Source organism: Sus scrofa, chromosome 7 (assembly GCF_054392235.1).
Source record: "Sus scrofa isolate SSC_HxYL_T2T_F1_AM1 chromosome 7, Sscrofa_HxYL_maternal_Yorkshire_Landrace_v2.0, whole genome shotgun sequence".
NCBI classification, from domain to species: domain Eukaryota; kingdom Metazoa; phylum Chordata; class Mammalia; order Artiodactyla; family Suidae; genus Sus; species Sus scrofa.
In genome coordinates, this window is record NC_139389.1 from 78,709,912 (window position 1) to 78,729,347 (window position 19,436).

The 19,436-nt window shown below is 35.2% G+C and overlaps 1 long non-coding RNA gene across 15 annotated transcripts in view; it reads left to right on the plus strand.

The window, feature by feature from the left end:
• The window catches only part of LOC106507717 (uncharacterized), a 171,135-nt gene that overhangs the window by 114,191 nt on the left and 37,508 nt on the right, over window positions 1-19,436 (plus strand). For 4 of the 15 annotated variants that reach the window (XR_014810730.1, XR_014810731.1, XR_014810727.1 and 1 more), the window contains 3 exons: window positions 6,010-6,109; window positions 9,623-9,796; window positions 11,641-16,335. This is a non-coding gene — a long non-coding RNA (uncharacterized LOC106507717). Of the gene's footprint in view, window positions 1-6,009; window positions 6,110-9,622; window positions 9,797-11,640; window positions 16,336-19,436 lie in introns of those variants that run through there. The other 11 variants (XR_002345872.2, XR_014810738.1, XR_014810728.1 and 8 more) reach the window with 5 other exon arrangements.

The following is a 19,436-nucleotide window of genomic DNA, read 5'->3' on the forward strand; positions in this document are numbered from 1 at the left end:
CATATGGTATGAAATCTTAATCATTTTTTTGGCTTTGTAATCAAATTATTCTTGTTTTTTAAATTTTATTGAAGTATAGTTGGTTTACAATGTTGTGTCTTTCAAATTATTCTTAAGTTTGGAGATTTTAAGTTTACATTAAAATATGCAAAATTACTGTTTATACTTAGCTTGGCCAGGGCTAAGCTTTTCAAAAGGGTAGTTGATACTCATATTCTAAACTTTTTACTTTCTGTATCTTTAACTTATTATGTTCTGATTGATTTCTTTCTCCAAATTCCACTGAAACTGCTATCAGTAATGTCACTGTTGACTTTTTTTTTTTTTTCTTTTTAGGGCTGCACCTGCAGTTCCCAGGCTAGGGGTCAAATCAGAGCTACAGCTGCTGGCCCATGCCACAGCCATGTGGGATCCAAGCTGCATCTGCTACCTCCACCACAGCCAGATCCTTAACCCACTAAGCAGGGCCAGGGATTGAACCTGCATCCTCATAGATAATAGTCGGTTTTGTTACTGCCAAGCCACAATGGGAACCCCCACTTTTGACTTCTTTTTATATAAATATATAATGATTTTAATTTTTTTCCATTATAGCTGGTTTACAGTGTTCTGTCAATTTTCTACTGTACAGCATGGTGCCCAGTTATACATACATGTATAGATTCTTTTTTCTCACATTATCATGCTCCATCATAAGTGACCAGACATAGTTCCCAGTGCTACACAACAGGATCTCATTGTTAATCCATTCGAAAGGCAATACTCTGCAGCTATTAACCCCAAGAACCCTACCCATCCTACTCCCTCCCCCTTGGCAACTACAAGTCTATTCTCCAAGTCCATTATTTTCTTTTCTGTGGAAAGGTTCATTTGTGCCATATATTAGATTCCAGATATAAGAGATATCATATGATATTTATCTTTCTCTTTCTGACTCATTTCACTCAGTATGAGAGTCTCTAGTTCCATCCATGTTGCCATCCAAAATGGCATTATTGTATTCATTTTTATGGCTGAGTAGTATTCCATTGTGTATATATACCACATCTTCCTAATCCAATCATCTGTCTATGGACATGTGGGTTGTTTCCATGTCTTGGCTATTGTGAATAGTGCTGCAGTGAACATGCGGGTGAATGTGTCTTTTTAAGTAGAGTTTTGTCCGGATATATGCCCAAGAGTGGGATTGCTGGGTCCTGTGGTAGTTCTATGTATAATTTTCTAAGGTTCTTCCATATTGTTCTCCATAGTAGTTGTACCAGCTTACATTCCCACCAACAGTGCAGGAGGGTTCCCTTTTCTCCACACCCCCTCCAGTGTTTGTTATTTGTGGTCTTATTAATGATGGCCAATCTGACTGTTGACTTCTAATCTAACCATTTTGGTAGATGGTTTCCAGTATCCTTTTTGTACTATTTGGTACTATTGGTCCATCCCGCCTTGATATTCCTCTTTCTGTCAATTTTGGGACTCAGGCAATCCATTTGCTCGTAGGTTTTTGCCACTCAAAGGGTAAACCTTGGTCTCCTTTATGGGCTCCTCTTCCTAATTACATACTCATTATACACAGAATTATACCTCATGATACTGTTTTCCATTCTTTTCATTCTATATACATTTCTGGATGAACATACCCACTTCTAAGATTTAGCTGCCATTGGTATAGACTATTCCCAACAATCAGGGAGATGGAGGCTGCAGGGTCAACCCCTCAGTCCAAACATGAAGACTGTGTAGTGAATGCAGTTGGGAACAGTGTAAACTAACAGCACATTATCTCTTTATCTGATGCAAAGCCATACTTTAGACAATACCTCCTCTCACTTACTCTGCCAGGCATTGTAAGAAAAAGTGTATATAGAAGGTTATATAAATCAAAAGGCCATGATATTTGACTTGTCTAGCATAAATCCTCTCTTAGGAGTGATTGAATAACCATTTGCTAATTGTTTGGGTCTACTAAATAGGTCATAGGAAGTTCATCTGGTCTAGCAATTCCTAGTATTACTCAATAATTTTTTATAAAAAGACAAGACAGATGCTACTGTAGAGGTCATGCCAAGAAAATGAAAAGCTTTAAAGCTTTTCATTTCCTGGTAACTACCATGATTACCTCTTCAAGTTTCAAACTGAATGTTTGTCAGTATTAAGTCTGTTTAAGAAAGTTTGTCAGGAGTTCCCACTGTGGTGCACTGGAAACAAATCTGACCAGGAACCATGAGGTTTCGGGTTTGATCCCTGGCCTTGCTCAGTGGGTTGAGGATCTGGCATTGCTGTGGGCTGTGGTGAGGTTGCAGACATGACTCGGATCTGGCGTTGCTGTGGCTCTGGTGTAGGCTGGCATCAACAGCTCCAATTAGACCCCTAGCCTGGGAATCTCCATATGCTGCAGGTGTGGCACTAAAAAGACAAAAAAAAAAAAAAAAGGAAAATTTGTCAATATTAAGTATTAAGCTGTTCATGCTACAAATTCATCATATTCTCTAGGTGTATATGACAAATGCATCTTAGACTGTTCTTTTTAGGGTAACACCTTTAGGCACTCAGCTTGAAAGAAATTGCTATTTCATTGCTAAGTGTGTGGAACACCTGCTTTTGGAATTCATAGAATATGACCACTCAGATTGTACTCTATAGTGATCTATGAATCATTGTAGGGCTGTGGATCAAGAGGACTAAGTTACATGTTTTCCCTAAGAATAAGTATCTCAAGGGTACTGTTAATTTAGGAAAGGAAATGACAGGAGATAGAAATATATATATATACTTTTCCCTGGGGCCTAGAAATAAGGGGTAATACTTTTTAAAATATCAGGATATAATTGATACCTTTTTTTCAGAAAATTATACTCTATTCCTTTAACCTTCTCAAATGACCACTATTGCTAGCCATGCTGTCTATGAGGTATGCCTCCAGCATCTATGTACCATGTTTTGCTATGTATCTGTGACTACTTGAACCAGAGGTGCTCAGATAACTAGTCTGCATAGATTAAACAATAGGAAAAAAAAAAAAGAGAGAGACAAACAGGAGGTGGAGAGAGTGTGTCCTAAGGGTCTTCCTATTGATTGTCCAGATCTTATATAACGCCTAGTTGTCTTCTTTCCCGTGTGTTCTTTAAAGACAACATAGGATCCTTCAATAAAAGCCCCATTTTGTATGAACTTATTTGACATGGAATATGTATTTATGTTTGTTGCCTACTATTTGCCTGCCAAAAAAACCCCATTATGTGTGGGAGCAGCATGCTCTTTCTTTTAGCAATCATTCCTTTTCTCTGCTTCTTAGTCTTACTCTATTCATATAGTTTCTGTAGAAGGTGCTATATTTTTATATTCAATGACCTATGCAGTGATCATAGTTGACTACTCCAGAGGTTGGTACCTGGCCCGGTCTAGAATCCTAACAGCTTTTCTCTCATATTTCTTAATCCAGATGCAGGAAGAACATTAGATCACTCTATCCACTGACATATTTTCCAAACATAAAACCCAGTAAATACAAGCATTTTTCCCACTAAAGTAAGTCTGCAGTGTCTCTGAAGTGAACACATGATGCACAGTTAGGAGAGAACACTAAAGATGTTCATGTTGTCATTTCTAGCTGATCCTTAGACTAGCTGCATCTTTGACTTTTTTGCCCTTTATATATTTAAACCTTTCTTAGATTTTCCAAGTCAATAAATTCTCAAAAATATATCCATATATGTCTAAGCTTGTTTAGATTGAGTTTTGATTAGGGTTGCCAGATTTAGCAAGTGAAAATACCAGATGCCCACTTACACTTGAATATCACAGAAATGAAGATATTTCAATGTTTGGGATATACTTCCACTAAAATTTTATTATTTATTATTATTAAGCTTTAGTTTTAATCACTTGCAGCCACACTAATTCAGTTGCTTTTGGGGAATTGTAACCAGTGTCCTATTCCGTATAGCGCTTTAGCTATACATTCCTATTTCAAACAGAGAACACAGGACACCTATTGTGGGTTTTCTAGGGAAATTTGTGTGGTCTCAATATAATCCCACAGCTCTGAGTCACACTCTACAACTTCTGGAAGTAGATCTCTACAGAGTACAAGTGTAACTTTGAAACACAGTGTTTCAGTGACCCAGGAGCCTTAATGTGTATTTGAAGTTGAGGCCCTGGGAAATGGATTTAATGTTCTCTCCAAGCTGGAGTCCAGGAACCCTTGACTGTCAGAGCCAAGTGAGTGCCTCTGGACAAATCACTTCGTCTCACTTCTGTCTCCTTATCTTTAAACTGTAAACCACTATTTCTTTCCCATCTTTCACTAGTGTCATAGCGATTAACATTTATGAACTGCTTTGAAGATGAAAATTCCATATCTTGTTAAACATTAGTAAGACGGCAAATAATATATAATTATGATGTGTACCTTCAGTAATGTAAGAGTGCTTGTGTCTTTACAGTTTTAATAATAACTTTCACAAAAGGAAAGCATGGGGCTCAGTTCTCACTTTAATTTGAAAAAAATGCTTTGCTTTGTTAGCATAGCCATAGGAAAGGTTAGTTGGAAAGGGAAGTGAAAAAGTAAATGTAAATATTTTCCAATATTTAGGCTGCAAGCAATTTTTCTTCATAAAAATCTCTTTGTCCTTAATCACAAATGGCCAAATGTTTTCTTTTTAAATGAGGTCTACCATTAAGATTGCTTTTGAAAGCATGCATTAAGACAGAGGGATGGGAAGTTGCTATAATTTTCAGTTCATGTTACTTCTTGAGTACTGTCACTTCTCTATAGAAAGCTATAGAAAGTGAACATTAGCCCTTTAAAGGAGTCATATTTCAAGGATCAGGTGGGAAAGACAGAAGTGTTGGATGCACCTCACTGCACTGCTGTTCATCCCCAACACTTTGCACAATGTGAGAATGTTTAATAATTCCAACCCAACCTACAGATAAGAATCTCTGGTGTCACATCACAACTGACAGTGCTGGTGTGAGATTTGCAGTAAAACAATATTCCAGCTGTAGCTTTCATTTACAGAAATAAAACAGCAGAAGAGGAGGGAAAAAAGGCCAGGGGAAGATAAACACTTTCATCTTGGAACAGCGCTGACATTAAATTATAATAGCTATACTCAAACAAGGAGAGAAAAATCCAACCTCAGGACCTAAACCTGACATGTATTATATCATTCAAAATCTATTGCTCTATCTGTATTTTAAGTTAGCCAGTTAATGTTTAGTTATCCAGAGAGCTCACCAAGTATAAATAAGCTCTTTCCCAAATAAAGTCAATGGCAACTGTGGGACAGGCGGCCTTATTTTTCTCCCATTAATCACTAGAAACTTCACACGGCGTGAAAGTCTCAAGGGATATTTCTGGCTGGGAAAAAGATCCTCCCTCCTCAGTTCTAATCAGTCCATCCCATCTGTAATGGCTTTAGAAAATTGTTAATGACATAAAGTGACAGTCGAAGGGCTTTTTGGTCTGTCAGTGTAGGGTTACTATGAGCTCTCTGACAAACTACTACATGCAATCCTCAAAGCTGCTGGAAAATGATCTGGATTACGAAGGAATAAATTTGATATGTTAGCAATCACAAGTGGGAACTGAAAAGAAAGGCTTCCTTAATACGGTTCTTTCAGGCTATAATGGGAAATACGAAGATAAATCTGGCTCAGAGACAAACCCACATAAGACTGCCTTGAGCACTCAGAATATAGATCTCGGTTATGCGATGTGTAAAACACACAATGGCCAGAATAAGGAGCTAAGTATGTAAGTGCAAACAAACCCGCTTTTATAGTTAGCATGGCATTTTGAATGGAGCTTTAAGCCTAAAGGACACTCTCCTACTTGCAGATGAAGATGGGAAATGTAACAGTAAGTACTGTGTTTTTATAGATAGAAGTCTAATGAGAAAATGTTCTGGAAAATTATGAACCTAAATCAAATTAAACCTAAATTTTTCTTTCCATATAAAAATTGGAAAACCTTGATTTTCCTAATCTAAAATACTGTTTTTCTTCCAGTTCCGTTATCTTGCTTTTGATTCATGGAAATTCTGAACAGTGATGTGAGAATGACTACGATTTGAAGTATGTGTTAAATACAGCAATACGACATCACAAGGTATAATATCATTCCTTGCATTATAATATAAACTTCTGCACAGAATTGATAAATAAATGCTTATCTGGGAATTTGAACCAGTTAATAAAAATAGGTAATTAATAGATTTGGAAATTGAAATTTGGAGAATTTTTTAAAGGCTAATTTTATTCTCATGCAGTGAAACATTTTCTTTCATGTATTTTTCCCCAGTTTCTAGAACATTCACCTCATTAGAGTGTCACAAAAAGTGACAATATAAACAGTTTCCCACACATCTCCTGTAGGTTGTGCTAAGGGCTATAAAAATATTATATTCTGACAATTCCACAGATATCACACAATTAGGTCAAAAGATTTTTACTTAGTAGAGAAATTTCTACAGAGAACAGCTATGATGATGATTATTTTCCTCAAATCCTAACATGTTTAGTAAGGTATCAGAAAAATTTATCTCAATATAATAATATCCTATTAGTAAAAGAAAATATAGAGAACTTTAAAAGCAGGATAAGTTCTTATTAATGTAATTTAACAAGGACTCTACCAGGAGAACTCCATTTTTACCATATAGTTTCTAAAGGTAATTTCCAGCTCTATAATTCTACCATAGATGACAGTTTGTCTTAAGTGAGTATCATCCGGTTAGAAGAGACAACAAGCTAGTAAGCCCTGAACTAGGCTGGAGCTGTGCACTGAAAATAGGAACAAAATGAAGAGAAAAGAATCTTTCAATGAATATTTTTAATCGAAGTAGGTGGTGGAATTTCAACTGGTTTCCTTTCCATCTTTAAATGCTGTAAATTTTCTGAGAATTGTAGCTAGGACTGGAAAATCACTGGTCCTCTGAGAAGTTCATTCCACTTGGCTTTAAAGCAGGTCATAGGCTTTAGAGACCTACACTCATCCTTTCAGACTACTAGGGGCCATCTTATAAATATCTATTTCAGTGCTCTAAAATGATTAAATGACATCATGATGACCTAGTTTAAGGAAAATGTTACATGAGGGCCCTAAATGGCACCCTGGTGGCTTGAAAGAGTTAATGCAGTTTTCTTAAGTGGCCAATTCAGTGTTAGTTTGCAATGTACAGGCCAATTCAGTGTTAGTTTGCAATGAGCAGGGATTCTGTCCCAATAACTCACTGATAGCTTCATCTAATATAAGTATATTAAGTTGAGAGAAGTCATTTGAAGGGAGTCTCTAATAGAGCAGGTAGAAGTTCTGATTAATACAGCAGCTCTGCTTAAGAAAGGAAATGTGGAGCCTATGGAAATTCAATAATCCTATAGAGAAACATTGAGATGGTATTCCTCTGAAAGAGTATCTCAAGAGATCATAATGCATAATAGATACTGCATTCTTCCAAAATACAGCTAAGCTTTATGTGTAACACAAATAACATTTACATTTTTATAGTGAGGACTGAGACAAGAAGAATGTTTTTCTAATTTGTAGTGTATTTAATGTCATAAAACTATAATACATCAGGACAGCAGATAGCCATTAGAAACTAGTCTCTTCTTACTATAAAAATAGTCAAGACCCATGTAGGTGGTTTAATCTTATTAGCTCAAATTCCAGAATCAAGTTGGGCACTGTAAAAGATGAGAAAATATAAAAGAAATGGTAGAGAAACTGAGGAGACATAATTTTGAAAGTAAAAGTAGTGAACATATTTTAATATGCAAAATAATTTGGTTAAATCAATCAATCGTTAAAAGCATAGATGCGTGGAACAAAAAGAACTAATCACCAGTCCTTTATTCACCTTAAAACTATCACACAATAAACCTATATATGAAAATACATATATATTACATAAATACATATATAAAGTCAAGAAATAGCATAAGTAGCAACACTTAACAAAATTTTATCATATGTAAAAGGAAACCTTTCAAATCTAGGGACTAGAGAAGAATTTGGGGAATTAGTAAGATACTTGTGAAGAGAGTGGATTCTTGGGTCATACCTCTTGATTTTAATTTGAGCTATGTTTAATAGCTCTATTACCCTGAGCAAACCAATTAGCTGTTCTTCAGCTTCCTTAACACCTACCTTCTTGGGTTATGAGAATTAACAGAGGTAATCAATGTGAAGCATTTGAAGAGTGTCTGATTCAGAGTAAACCACAATAAGTGCTAGTTGTTATAATTCAGTAAGTGGCTAACCTTAAAAAATAAGTTAGTTCCCCATCATATATTATATGAAAAATAAAATCAGATAGATTAAATAGTTAAATGTTAAAAGACCTATAAAATAGAAAATATACCCGAATACTATAGTAGTCTTGTATGGAAAGCAGGAAATACAAAGCCATAGATATGTGAAAGATTGCTGAAATTTTAATCTTCTGATGGAAAATAATGTTTATAAACATCAAAGACACATAGCAAAACAGAAAAATATTTACAGTGTGTAAAATAAAGGGTTATCATAATTTATAGAAAGAACATTCCCACCATCAATTTTTCTAAAAGGTAATATTATATCAAGCAGATAATGAACACAGACAGATGGTATATATTGTAACTTTACTGCTCTTTCTAGCCTCAGAGGCTTTTCAATCTTTATCTCAGGTAACTTTTTTTCCACATGAAGAAAACAGAATAAGTGTTATACCAGCCTTTTCTGATCAATCTAAATTATGTCTCCCTGAATTTCTTTCTCATGGCATTTTTTTCTGTCATAACTTTTGTTGTTCTTTATCACATGTTTATGCATGTTTATTTTTCCCCTTCTCCCTCAATAGACAGAAACTCATGGGGCAGGTTGTAATTTGTCACTCTACGGAGAGCCCCTAGCATATAGCAGGCATTTCAAGTTATGGAAGTCAGTATTATAATGGGTCTTGTATACCATGTTAAGACAGTTAGCCTCTATAGCTAAAATAAACATAGAATAATTTTAAGTATAATAAATCTTCCTTGTGCTTCAATAAGACTGAGTAAAGAATGAACTGGAAGGGAACATGCCTGGAGGGAGACCAGGTGGTTGTTTAGAAGAGAAAATGCAACAATCCAAGAAAGCACGAAGCTCTAAAGTGAGGAAGTTTAATGGAAATGGAACAGGAAAGATTCCAAAGATATTTAAAATTAGACTATTTTAACTGAAGCAAAGATATATATATGGAAGTCTTGAAGTCTAACATCATCTCAAGGAAGAAGTTTGAGGATTCAACATCATCTCAAGGAAGAGATTTGGGGATTCTGATGAGTATTGTCAAGTTAACTTCCTTTATCATTATTGCCATCATCACCATCATCAGCACCATCATGCCTGCAGCCAATGATAATGGCATCCACAGCAACAGCATTGACATTTTTTGAGCAATTACTCTGTATACGGCTCTGCAGTGTGTGTTTGAGTACATAGAAATCTGACTAGGTCCCGGATATCAGAGAAGTAGAATAAATGCATTAAAATACACTAGCTATGTAGAGTAGCATGGGATAAAGTGAGTTATAGGAAAGTAATTGCTACTGAACTTACAATAAAAGAGATTTGACTATAATTGAAAATCTTTGACAGGAGCTACATGGAGATCGGACTTAAGTAGACATTTGAGGAATACATAAGTTAAATATAGAGGAAGGGCAACTCCTCAGTCAGGAGCATGGCAAGAGCAAAGGTGGAGGTGGAGTTCCCGTATCTCTTTTAAGGACAAGTGGACAAGAGACTGGATATAGTTCCCTGTGCTATATGGTATGACCTCATTGCTTATCCATGCTAAATGTGATAGTTTGCATCTACAAACCCCCAACTCCCCATCCATACCACTTCTTCTTCCCTCCCCCTTGGCAACTGCAAATCTGTTCTCTATATCTGTGAGTCTGTTAAAACTTAATCAGATTTAGGTTTGATTTTTTATTTCCCCAATACATTATTTTTTTTTTTTCTACTGTATAGCATGGTGACCCAGTTACCAAATGTTGGAGGAGGTGTGGAGAAAAGGTTTGATTTTTTGGCAAGAATTGTTTATAGTTTGTGCTGTGTAGAATCAGAGGGAACATAGTATTAGTCTCTTTTTTTGTGTTTTACATCAATTATTAAAAATGATTTTAGGAGTTCCCATCGTGGCTCAGTGGTTAACGAATCTGACTATGAACCATGAGGTTGCGGGCTCATTCCCTGGCCTTGCTCAGTGGGTTAAGGATCTGGCATTGCTGTGAGCTGTGGTATAGGTTGCAGACGTGGCTTGGATTCTGCATTGCTATGGCTCTGGTGTAGGCGGTGGCTACAGCTCTGATTAGACCCCTAGCCTGGGAATCTCCATATGCCACAGGAGCAGCCCTAGAAATGGTAAAAAGACAAAAAAAATTATTTTAATTCATTCAATTAATAAATTAAAATGAAATACTACTATAAATAGAAACTTCCCATAAATAATATGATTCCCTTGACCTATAATTTGTTTAGGAAATGCAGAATAAATATCTATTGCCCTTTATGTACCAGTTCTCAAAAAAATGCTTTGGTTCTCTATTCTTCTCCAAAGTTCCCAATGATTTTCTTTCTTTTAAAAGTAAAGCATTATTATGAACTCATGCATTGATATGTTAAATGTATTTCAATCTATTGCAATTATCCTTACTGATGTTCACACTATCCTATCTTTGCCTAACAGAAAACCTATTTAAATTGATTTCTGAAACTTATTGACACATGCTAGTAACCTTTGAGAACCTTCTAACTTTCTTATATGACAAGATGTTCCAGGATCATCTTTTAAATTTTCTACCCAGCACTTGGCATCAGCAATTATCCAAGGATACTTCATTATTTGTATTGTGAAGTGGTTATTTAAAGACTACAAATGAATTCTTGATTAGCTCATTGCTATAGAGTTAGTCATTGTTTTCCCAAATATTACAATGCCAAGAAATGTGTACTTTTTAAAGATAAAAATTATTGTGGGTTCAATTATATTTATTATGAGTTCTAATTCAAATTCAGGAGTATATTTTTTCTACCTAAACTTACTCATCTTCCCTGTTTCTCTTATTCCAGCAATTCTTGTTTTTAATGATAGTCATATAAATCTTTATTTGTTTTTTTTTCTCACTACAAAGACAGTAGTCTCATGGTAGCAATACAGTATAATACTGTACTGTACAATACCAGTACAATACCAGACAAACCCTCAAACTGTATTTTTAGTTATTTTTGCAAGTTTCTTTTTTTTGGACCTCAGAATATATCCAGCTAAGAATATTGAGTTAAATTATTATGTTTTAAAGTCATTGTAAACATTTCTTTGTTTTGTGTTATGTTACTTGTCTTTTCATGCATGGATTCAATACTGCTTAATTACAGAAGCTTTTGCAATGTGTGCCAGTTACTTCTAGGATAGATTCTTATTCTTCTCTTTTTCAGAGTTATCTTTATTTCAAGGTTATTACTACTATTTTTTCCAACTTAATTCTGTTTAACTTTAGGTAAAAATAACTAATGATATTTTTATTGTGTTGACATAGTTATGCTGTTAAGTCTTCCTAAAACTGTGATATGTCTTTTTATTTGTTCACTCCTACTTTTGTGTCTTTCAGGATTGTTTTGGGGCTCCTGCATAAGAGAAATATTAAAAAGGTGAAATGGTAGCACTGCAATATGAGGGGAGAAATAGAGAAAAAATGATTTCAAGCCTCTTATGGGAGAATGATTTGTTTGTTTGACAGAAATGAGATTGCTCTAAGAGATTAACCTAGGAAGTAATGGTGAGTTTTTATTTTAGAACAAGACCTGAGTTCTGTCTGTGCTTCAGTGGCAACTAAATATATAAACCAAATTTATACAGAAGAATGTTTTTGGAATAAATTAAGAATAATCCATGAGAGAGTAAATCATGAGCTACTTCTTCACTGTGCATAGTCACATGATATGAAAAAAAATTGCTTTGAGAGCTTGTGTAGTTTCATGAAAGCTGAGGAGGTTTTCCTCTCCTGTCTTTTCACATGCTTCTCACTTCAGAGCATTCCCCTTGCTGTGGTCCTATGCCTACTGCCACCACCTCATTCTGCATTGAATAGCCAAATCATGCTGGAGGTCTCCAGATAGCTCCCATGTCAGAAATCAGGGTCCTGTTCCAGATCCTTCCCTCCTGCTCCTATCTCCCTGTGACTACTGTCTACTAAATCTTCTTCAGCCCACCCCTAGAGAAGCATAGCTGAACAAGGAGCTTGAATCTATCTCTTTAAAAGCTCCTGAGAAAATCTCACTCATCTATGCTATTGCCTATGCCATTGCTTTATTGAGAACATCATTTTCTCACCAATTGTATTGGGATCAGATGCTCAGAGGCTCAGTACTCATCTTGCTTCCTTTCCTCTTGTTTCCTTTCTTATACAACTATATGTGGCAACATTTACCCTATTTATAATATCTTCAAGTCACCTTCTGTACTGATAATTCAGCTGTCCTTAAGAATACAAATCAAATACTCCTATGACCTCCATTACCTAAAGCATGGTCCCAATTGATATTCTACAAAATGCCCAAGAGTTCCATGACAAATGCTTTAGCTAATCTTCTTAAGAGAGTCACAGGGTAAACTGGCTGTAAAGAGCTCCTTCTAGTAGACAGACCTATTCAAATGTTATCAACCTAATAGGCCTGGATTTTTTTGATTATTGATATATTGATTGATTATTGATATATACATATATACAATTTTTTGGTCAATCAATTGTCCTGAAAACATACTTTAAAATATACTGATGCATTAAGAATAAAATTCATACAACTTATCATGAATCTTACTATTGCTGAGGCATCATCTTCCATAGGACCTTCTTATTCCTAATGTTCTAACAAGGACTGGAGGGCACAGTTCACATTCCTGTACTCTGTAGACAATGACCCCAAATTTACCATACTGATTCATCTCAGTTATGAAGTACCATTTTTCTGAGCTGAGCAAACTCTCATCATTAACCTCGTAAGTTCTCACTCATCTCTGAGATTGTTTTGATGTTACCTCCTCAGTGCCGGTTTGAACATCATCTACATACAAATGATTCAGAAGAGATATCATGAACCAAATAAATATGCTAAGGGAAATGAAAGCCAAGAACATACCTTCAGCAATGCCTGTATTTAGGCCCAACCTCCTGTTCTTTAGGAAGAGGCTCCATGAAGGACAACAAAAAGATTTTTAGTTATAGGAGGCCGATTAAAGTGAAAAAAAGTATTAATAAAGGCTCAAATATTATGAAGCCATAAAAAGGAGGAGGAGGAAGACTGAAAAGATGCACTTGAGTTTTGTTGATGATTGTAATGAAGCAGTATCAGGAGAGAGTTATTGAATATTGCTGGATAACTACACACCCCTTTATATTCTCCAGCCCAAAAAAACTACAAAATACTCAGAGGACTTGAAACTACACACACATACATGTTCATATAAAGAAAATCAAAGGGAATAGATTGACAGCTTGAGATGATGTTTAAGAAGATAACAGGATCCTGAAGGTAGAGGAAACTATTAGAAAAAGGGACTTTTTTCATATCTTTCTTTGGAGGAGAAGGGGATCCTGATAAAAGAAGAAACTTTTGCCAACAATTCTATGGATTTTACATGTAGGTGATTATATTATAGTAGGTGATTATATTATAGTAACAAATTTCCCACATCCATATGTTGAAAAGAATTGAAAAGATTTTGCTAGGCTGAAGGAAGGAAACAGAAGAAAGGAGTACTTGCAAAGGCAATAGAGGAGAGAATTAATGGGGTAGAGTACCAGAAGAGAGTATATTGTGTGTAGGTGTTTGTGTGTGTGTGTGTGCATGTGCATATGTGTGCTGCACTGGAAGAAAAGGCAAGAGATCAGGGTAATATTTTGGTTTACATTCAGTATTTTGAGCAATAACTCGGTTTATAGATTGTTAAGGTTTGATTATCTCAGGATGTCTCCCATGGACTAATCAAGAATGTTGCTTTATTTTGACTATAACATTTTATAGATCCAATTTGTCTTATATTTCTACAAATTTTTAAAAAAACTCTCACTTTGTAGCTCTGTAAACATTCGCAGAGAAAACTTTCTTAGGATTATATATGGCAAAGAAAATGTTTCCTCTATCCTATGTATAAAAAAACCTTTTTAATACTTTCCCTAAATGTAGAACTGGTCATGTAAGCCTTTGGCCACTGGTTATTGCACTATACTGGCAACATGGATACATTTTAGAGTGAAGACCACTTAAGGAGTACGTGGGGAATATTGAGCAAAATTAATCTATTTCTGTACTGTTTTCATAATTTACTGTTATGAAGTCAGGCCTCAAGGAACAAGGATCACATATCCTTTTACATCTTGGAACAATCACAGTAGTATATAATCAGGATAAAAATTTTATGTGCAAAATTTTAAAGTAAGGAGTAGGATTGCTTTTTGATCTATGAGATGAAGGTGGAATAGAAATAATAGGAAGCCTCCTCCATACATTGTCATTAAAGTATCCAAAAGTTTTATCCTGCCTGAAATATTCCTTACATATGATTTCTATTTCTTAACTTCAAACTATGCCCAGGATGAATCTTTTGTTCTCAGTACTGCCAAAATTTCCACCTTCCAGCAATGACCTCAGTTTAGCACCTGCTCATAAGATGTGTTTGCACATCGTTGGTACGCTACAGAGACATATATGTTCCTATCAAGGAGATTGTCATAGAATTCAGGAGATGTTAACATTTTTCCATCTGTGTGTGTGAAAGTGACGTTTCCTGTTAATTTTGTTCTCTTGCTGAACTCTTCAAGCAAAAGCCTTCTGTGGGAGGCAGAATGATGTCATTATAATCATAGCATAAATTTTTCAACCTTTAGAATGAGACATATTGTGGCATATATTTCACTACTTTTAAAAGCAGTAAAATAAAAACTTGGAGGATGATGATATCAATTTTATATTTTTCAAGTGTGGGGGTTTCCAGAGCCTTGAGAATGACTAAAGGGCTAAAATTTCCTCTGGCACATGATTTCCTCTGTTGCCCTAGGAGAGGCAAGCCCATCTATGGATGTTCTCACTTATGAAACCAACAGAGACTTAGTCTATTTAATTTCAGACGCATTGAGACTTTTTTACAGGCAAAATTGTCTAGCACTAGTGACTTAAAAATAAAAAGAGATCAAATATCCAATTTCAGCTCTGACATGTGAAAGCTTGGAAGTTGTCATTCCCATTTTTTACAACCAGAAAAATGCTGAACAAACTGAAAATCAGTAACTTTTCTTGGACTTATCATAGAACTACTGTTGAACAGCAAACTGCCACTCTGAAATTCGGAGAAAGAGGCCAATGTGGAGTCACAGTCTCCATCTCCATTCCTTAAGAAGCCACTGGGATCATAAACTCCAGGAAACAAATAATAATTCTGATGAATTATTAGAGTCTGAATGTGGACTAGCATGAGAGTGAAAGATTTCTGAGGCTGGGCTTTTCTTGGGCCTTACTTCGAAGAACCATCTAGGTTCTTATCTTGAAGAGCCAAGAAAGATCCCCTTCTAGCTCTCACTTGGGAGAAGGAAAGTAACCATTGTGAAATACTCCAACAATGTTCTCATAATGAAGGAGTGCTCTTCAGCACAAAGACTTTATCAAGGGAATTTTCTTCACTCCACCTTCTGGTGGCTTTCTTGCAACATCCAAGGGGAAAAAAAAATCTAAGAACTATAACTTTTGAAGGTTATAGCCCAGGTGCAAAGCCCACTAAAAGAGACTTAATCATAATAATGTAGAATGCTTCTCCATTCCCTTCCATCACATCAACAGCAATCCAGTGCATGATAGCTCAAAGAGCTGAAAAACAGACTTTATCCAAGGACTCTTGCCTTAGGGAAGCCAAAGGCCAACAAGGAAGACAAAAGCAAGGACAGTAAAGGAGCTGAAGCTTTTGGCACTTAGAATTGCAGCAAACATTCAATATAGCCCTAGTCCTAGATACACTGAAATAAAACCTTACACTAAAGGCCTTTTTACCTTTAAGAGTAAAAGATACCTTTTCAGTTTCTGTCACGTGATACATCACGTCTGGCATTCAACAACAAATTACAAGGCATGCAAAAATTTTGGTAAGAAAAAACAAGGTCTGAAGACAAAGCAAGCATCAGACCAGACTCAGATATGACACAAATGTTGGAATTATGAGTCAGGAAAATATGAATATGTTCAAGGTGCTAATGGAAAACTAGAAAGCAGCAAGAATATAAGGGTAAAGTAAACTCTAGGAAAATATCAAAAGAAAATGCTAGAAATAAAAACCACTGTAATAAAAATTAAAAAATGCTTTAAAAGGGCTTATCAGTAAGCTTGGCACAGCTGAGAAAACAATGAATTGAACTTGAAGATAGGCCACTGTTAACTTTCTGAAAAGAAATGCAAAGAAAATAAGAATGAAAAAGAATTAAAAAAAAAAAACAACAACATCCGTTAAGTGTGTTACAATTACAAAAATTGTAACCCACAGGCATTTGGAGTACCAGAAGAAGAAAGAGAAGGAGCAGAAGAAATATTGGAAATAATAGTGGTGAGACCTTTTCAACATTAGTGATAGACACCAAACCACAGACTAAAAAGCTCAGAAAATAAAAGCAGGATAAATACCCCAAAAATCTAGGCATGTCATATTCAAACTGTACAAAACCAAAGGCAAAGATAAAATGCTGAAATCAGAAACACATCTGACTTTATTTGAAGAAAAAGGTTAAGAATTACAGCAGATATTCCTTCTAAAACATTGACAAGAATTCAAGAAGAGAATTGACATGCTAAAAGAGGAATGACAATGGAGTCATACAAAATGTTGAATTAAAACCATAGAAAACAGGAGTTCCCATCGTGGCTCAGTGGTTAGCAAATCCAACTAGGAACCATGAGGTTGCAGGTTCGATCCCTGACCTTGCTCAGTGGGTTAAGGATCTGGCTTTGCTGAGAGCTGTGGTGTAGGTCACAGATGCGGCTTGGATCCCTTGTTGCTGTGGCTATGGTGTAGGTGGGCGGCTACAGCTCCAATTAGATTCCTAGCCTGGGAACCTCCATATGCTGCCACAGGAGCAGCCCCAGAAAAGGCAAAAAGACAAACAAAGAACAGAAAACAAAAAAAACCCCACAACAACAAAAACAAAAACTATAGAAAACATAATAAGGGACAAAGAAAAAATGCAATGAATAGAAAACAGAACCAGTGGTTATTAATTCAGGTATATCAAAATACATTTTAAATGTGAATGGCCTAACTATATAAATTAAAAGACAGATTTCTGGTTTTTAGAAAAATACAGAAATATATAATGTCTATAGAAGAAATATACTTCAAGTATAAAGAGTCAGCCTAAAAGTAAAGGAACTGAAAGAGAAATATGTTAATGCTAATCACAAGAAAACAGTGGTGGCTACATAGCTGACTTCAGAACAAGGAAAATTATTAGGAATTTAAGGCATGATTCTCTACTGATAAAGGGTCAGTTCTCCAAGTAGATATACCAATTCTTTATGTATACCAATAAAAACAGCAAAATATGTGAGATAAAACTAATAAAACTTTCAAGAGAAATAGACAAATTCATTATTTTTTTTCTTTTTGGGGCTGTGCCTGTGGCATATGGAAGTTCCCAGGCCAGGGATCGAATCAGAGCTGCAGTGGCCAGCTTATGCCACAGTAACACCAGGTCTGAGCCATGTCTGAGACCTATGCCACAGCTCATGGCAATACCAGAACTCTAACCCACTGAGCAAGGCCAGGGCTGGAAACTACATCCTCATGGATACTAGTTGGGTTCTTAATCTGCTGAGCCACAGTGGGAACTCTGACAAATTCATTATTATGGTTGGAGTTTTATCACCTTTCTGTCAGTAATGGATAGATCAAGGAAGCAGAAAATCAATAAGGATATAGTTGAACTGAACAGCATTATGAATCAACCTGAACTAATTAACATTTTTAGAATAGTCTGTCCAACACCAATGGAATAAAATTTATTCTTAGGATTTCCTGGAACATTCTTAATGACAGACTATATGTTGGGTCATAACACCTTAACAAATTTACAAGAAAATAAATCATACAGGGTATGTTCTCAGACTACAATGGGATTAAACTAGAAATTAGTAACACATATATAGCTAGAAAAACTCCCAAATATTTGGAGACTAAACAATACACATTTTTAAATATCCTATGGGACAAAGAAGAAATCTCCAGAGAAATTAAAAATATTTTGAACTAAATAAAATTGAAAATAAATGCAGAACAGACTTGTGGTTTCAAAGGGGAGGGGGAAGGGAATGGAATGGACTGAAAGTTCAAGATTAATAGATACAAACTATTACATTTAGAATGAATAGATAATAATGTCCTACTATATAGCACAAGAAACTATATCCAATCTCCTGGGATAAACCATGATGGAAAATATTAAAAAAGAATATATATATTCATATATATGAGTCACTTTGCTGTATAGCAGAAATTGGCACAGCATTGTAAATCAACTATACTTTAATAAAAATTAATAAAACATGAAAAACATTAATTTAAAAATTAAAATGAAAATTCAACCTCAAAAATTTTGGAATTCAGCAAAACCAGTGCTTAGGGAAATTTAGAGTATTAAATGCAACAATTAGAAAACAAGAAAGATCTGTAATTGTAATCTAAGTTCTCACATTGGAAAACTAAAGAAAAAGGACCAATGGAGACTAAATCAAGTAAGAAAAAAGAAGTAATAAAATTTAGAGCAGAAATCAATAAAACTAAAATCAGAAAAATATAGAAAATCAATGAAACCAAAATTTAGTTCTTTGAAATGATCAATAAAATTGATAAACCTGTAGGAAAATTAACCAAGAAAAAAAGAATAAACAAATTCCTAGTAAAGAGTGATCATCACTATTAGCCCAAGGCCATTGTACAATAATAAAAATAGTAACAGCTTTCTGCACCAAAATTGATACCTTGTAAAAAAAAAAATAGACCAACTCCTTGAAAGATACAAACTACCAAAACTCACACAAGGAGAATATCTAATTTGAATAGCCTATTTATTAATGAAGTTGAATGGATAATTAACTTTCAAAAAAGAAAGCTTTGGCCCAAATGGTTTCACTGGTAAATTATACCAAATATTTATTAAGAAGAAATTATACCAATTCTCCACAGTCCCTTCCATAATATAGAAGAAACATTACCTAACTCATTCTATGAGGTCAGCATTACCCAAATACCAAAACCAGGCAAAGACAAAGAAGGAAAATTGTAGATCAATATTTCTTATGATTAATTGTGGATTGTGGGAGCCACTTTCTTCCTGATGGAGTAAGAATTTACAAATAAGCAAAGGAAGGAGAG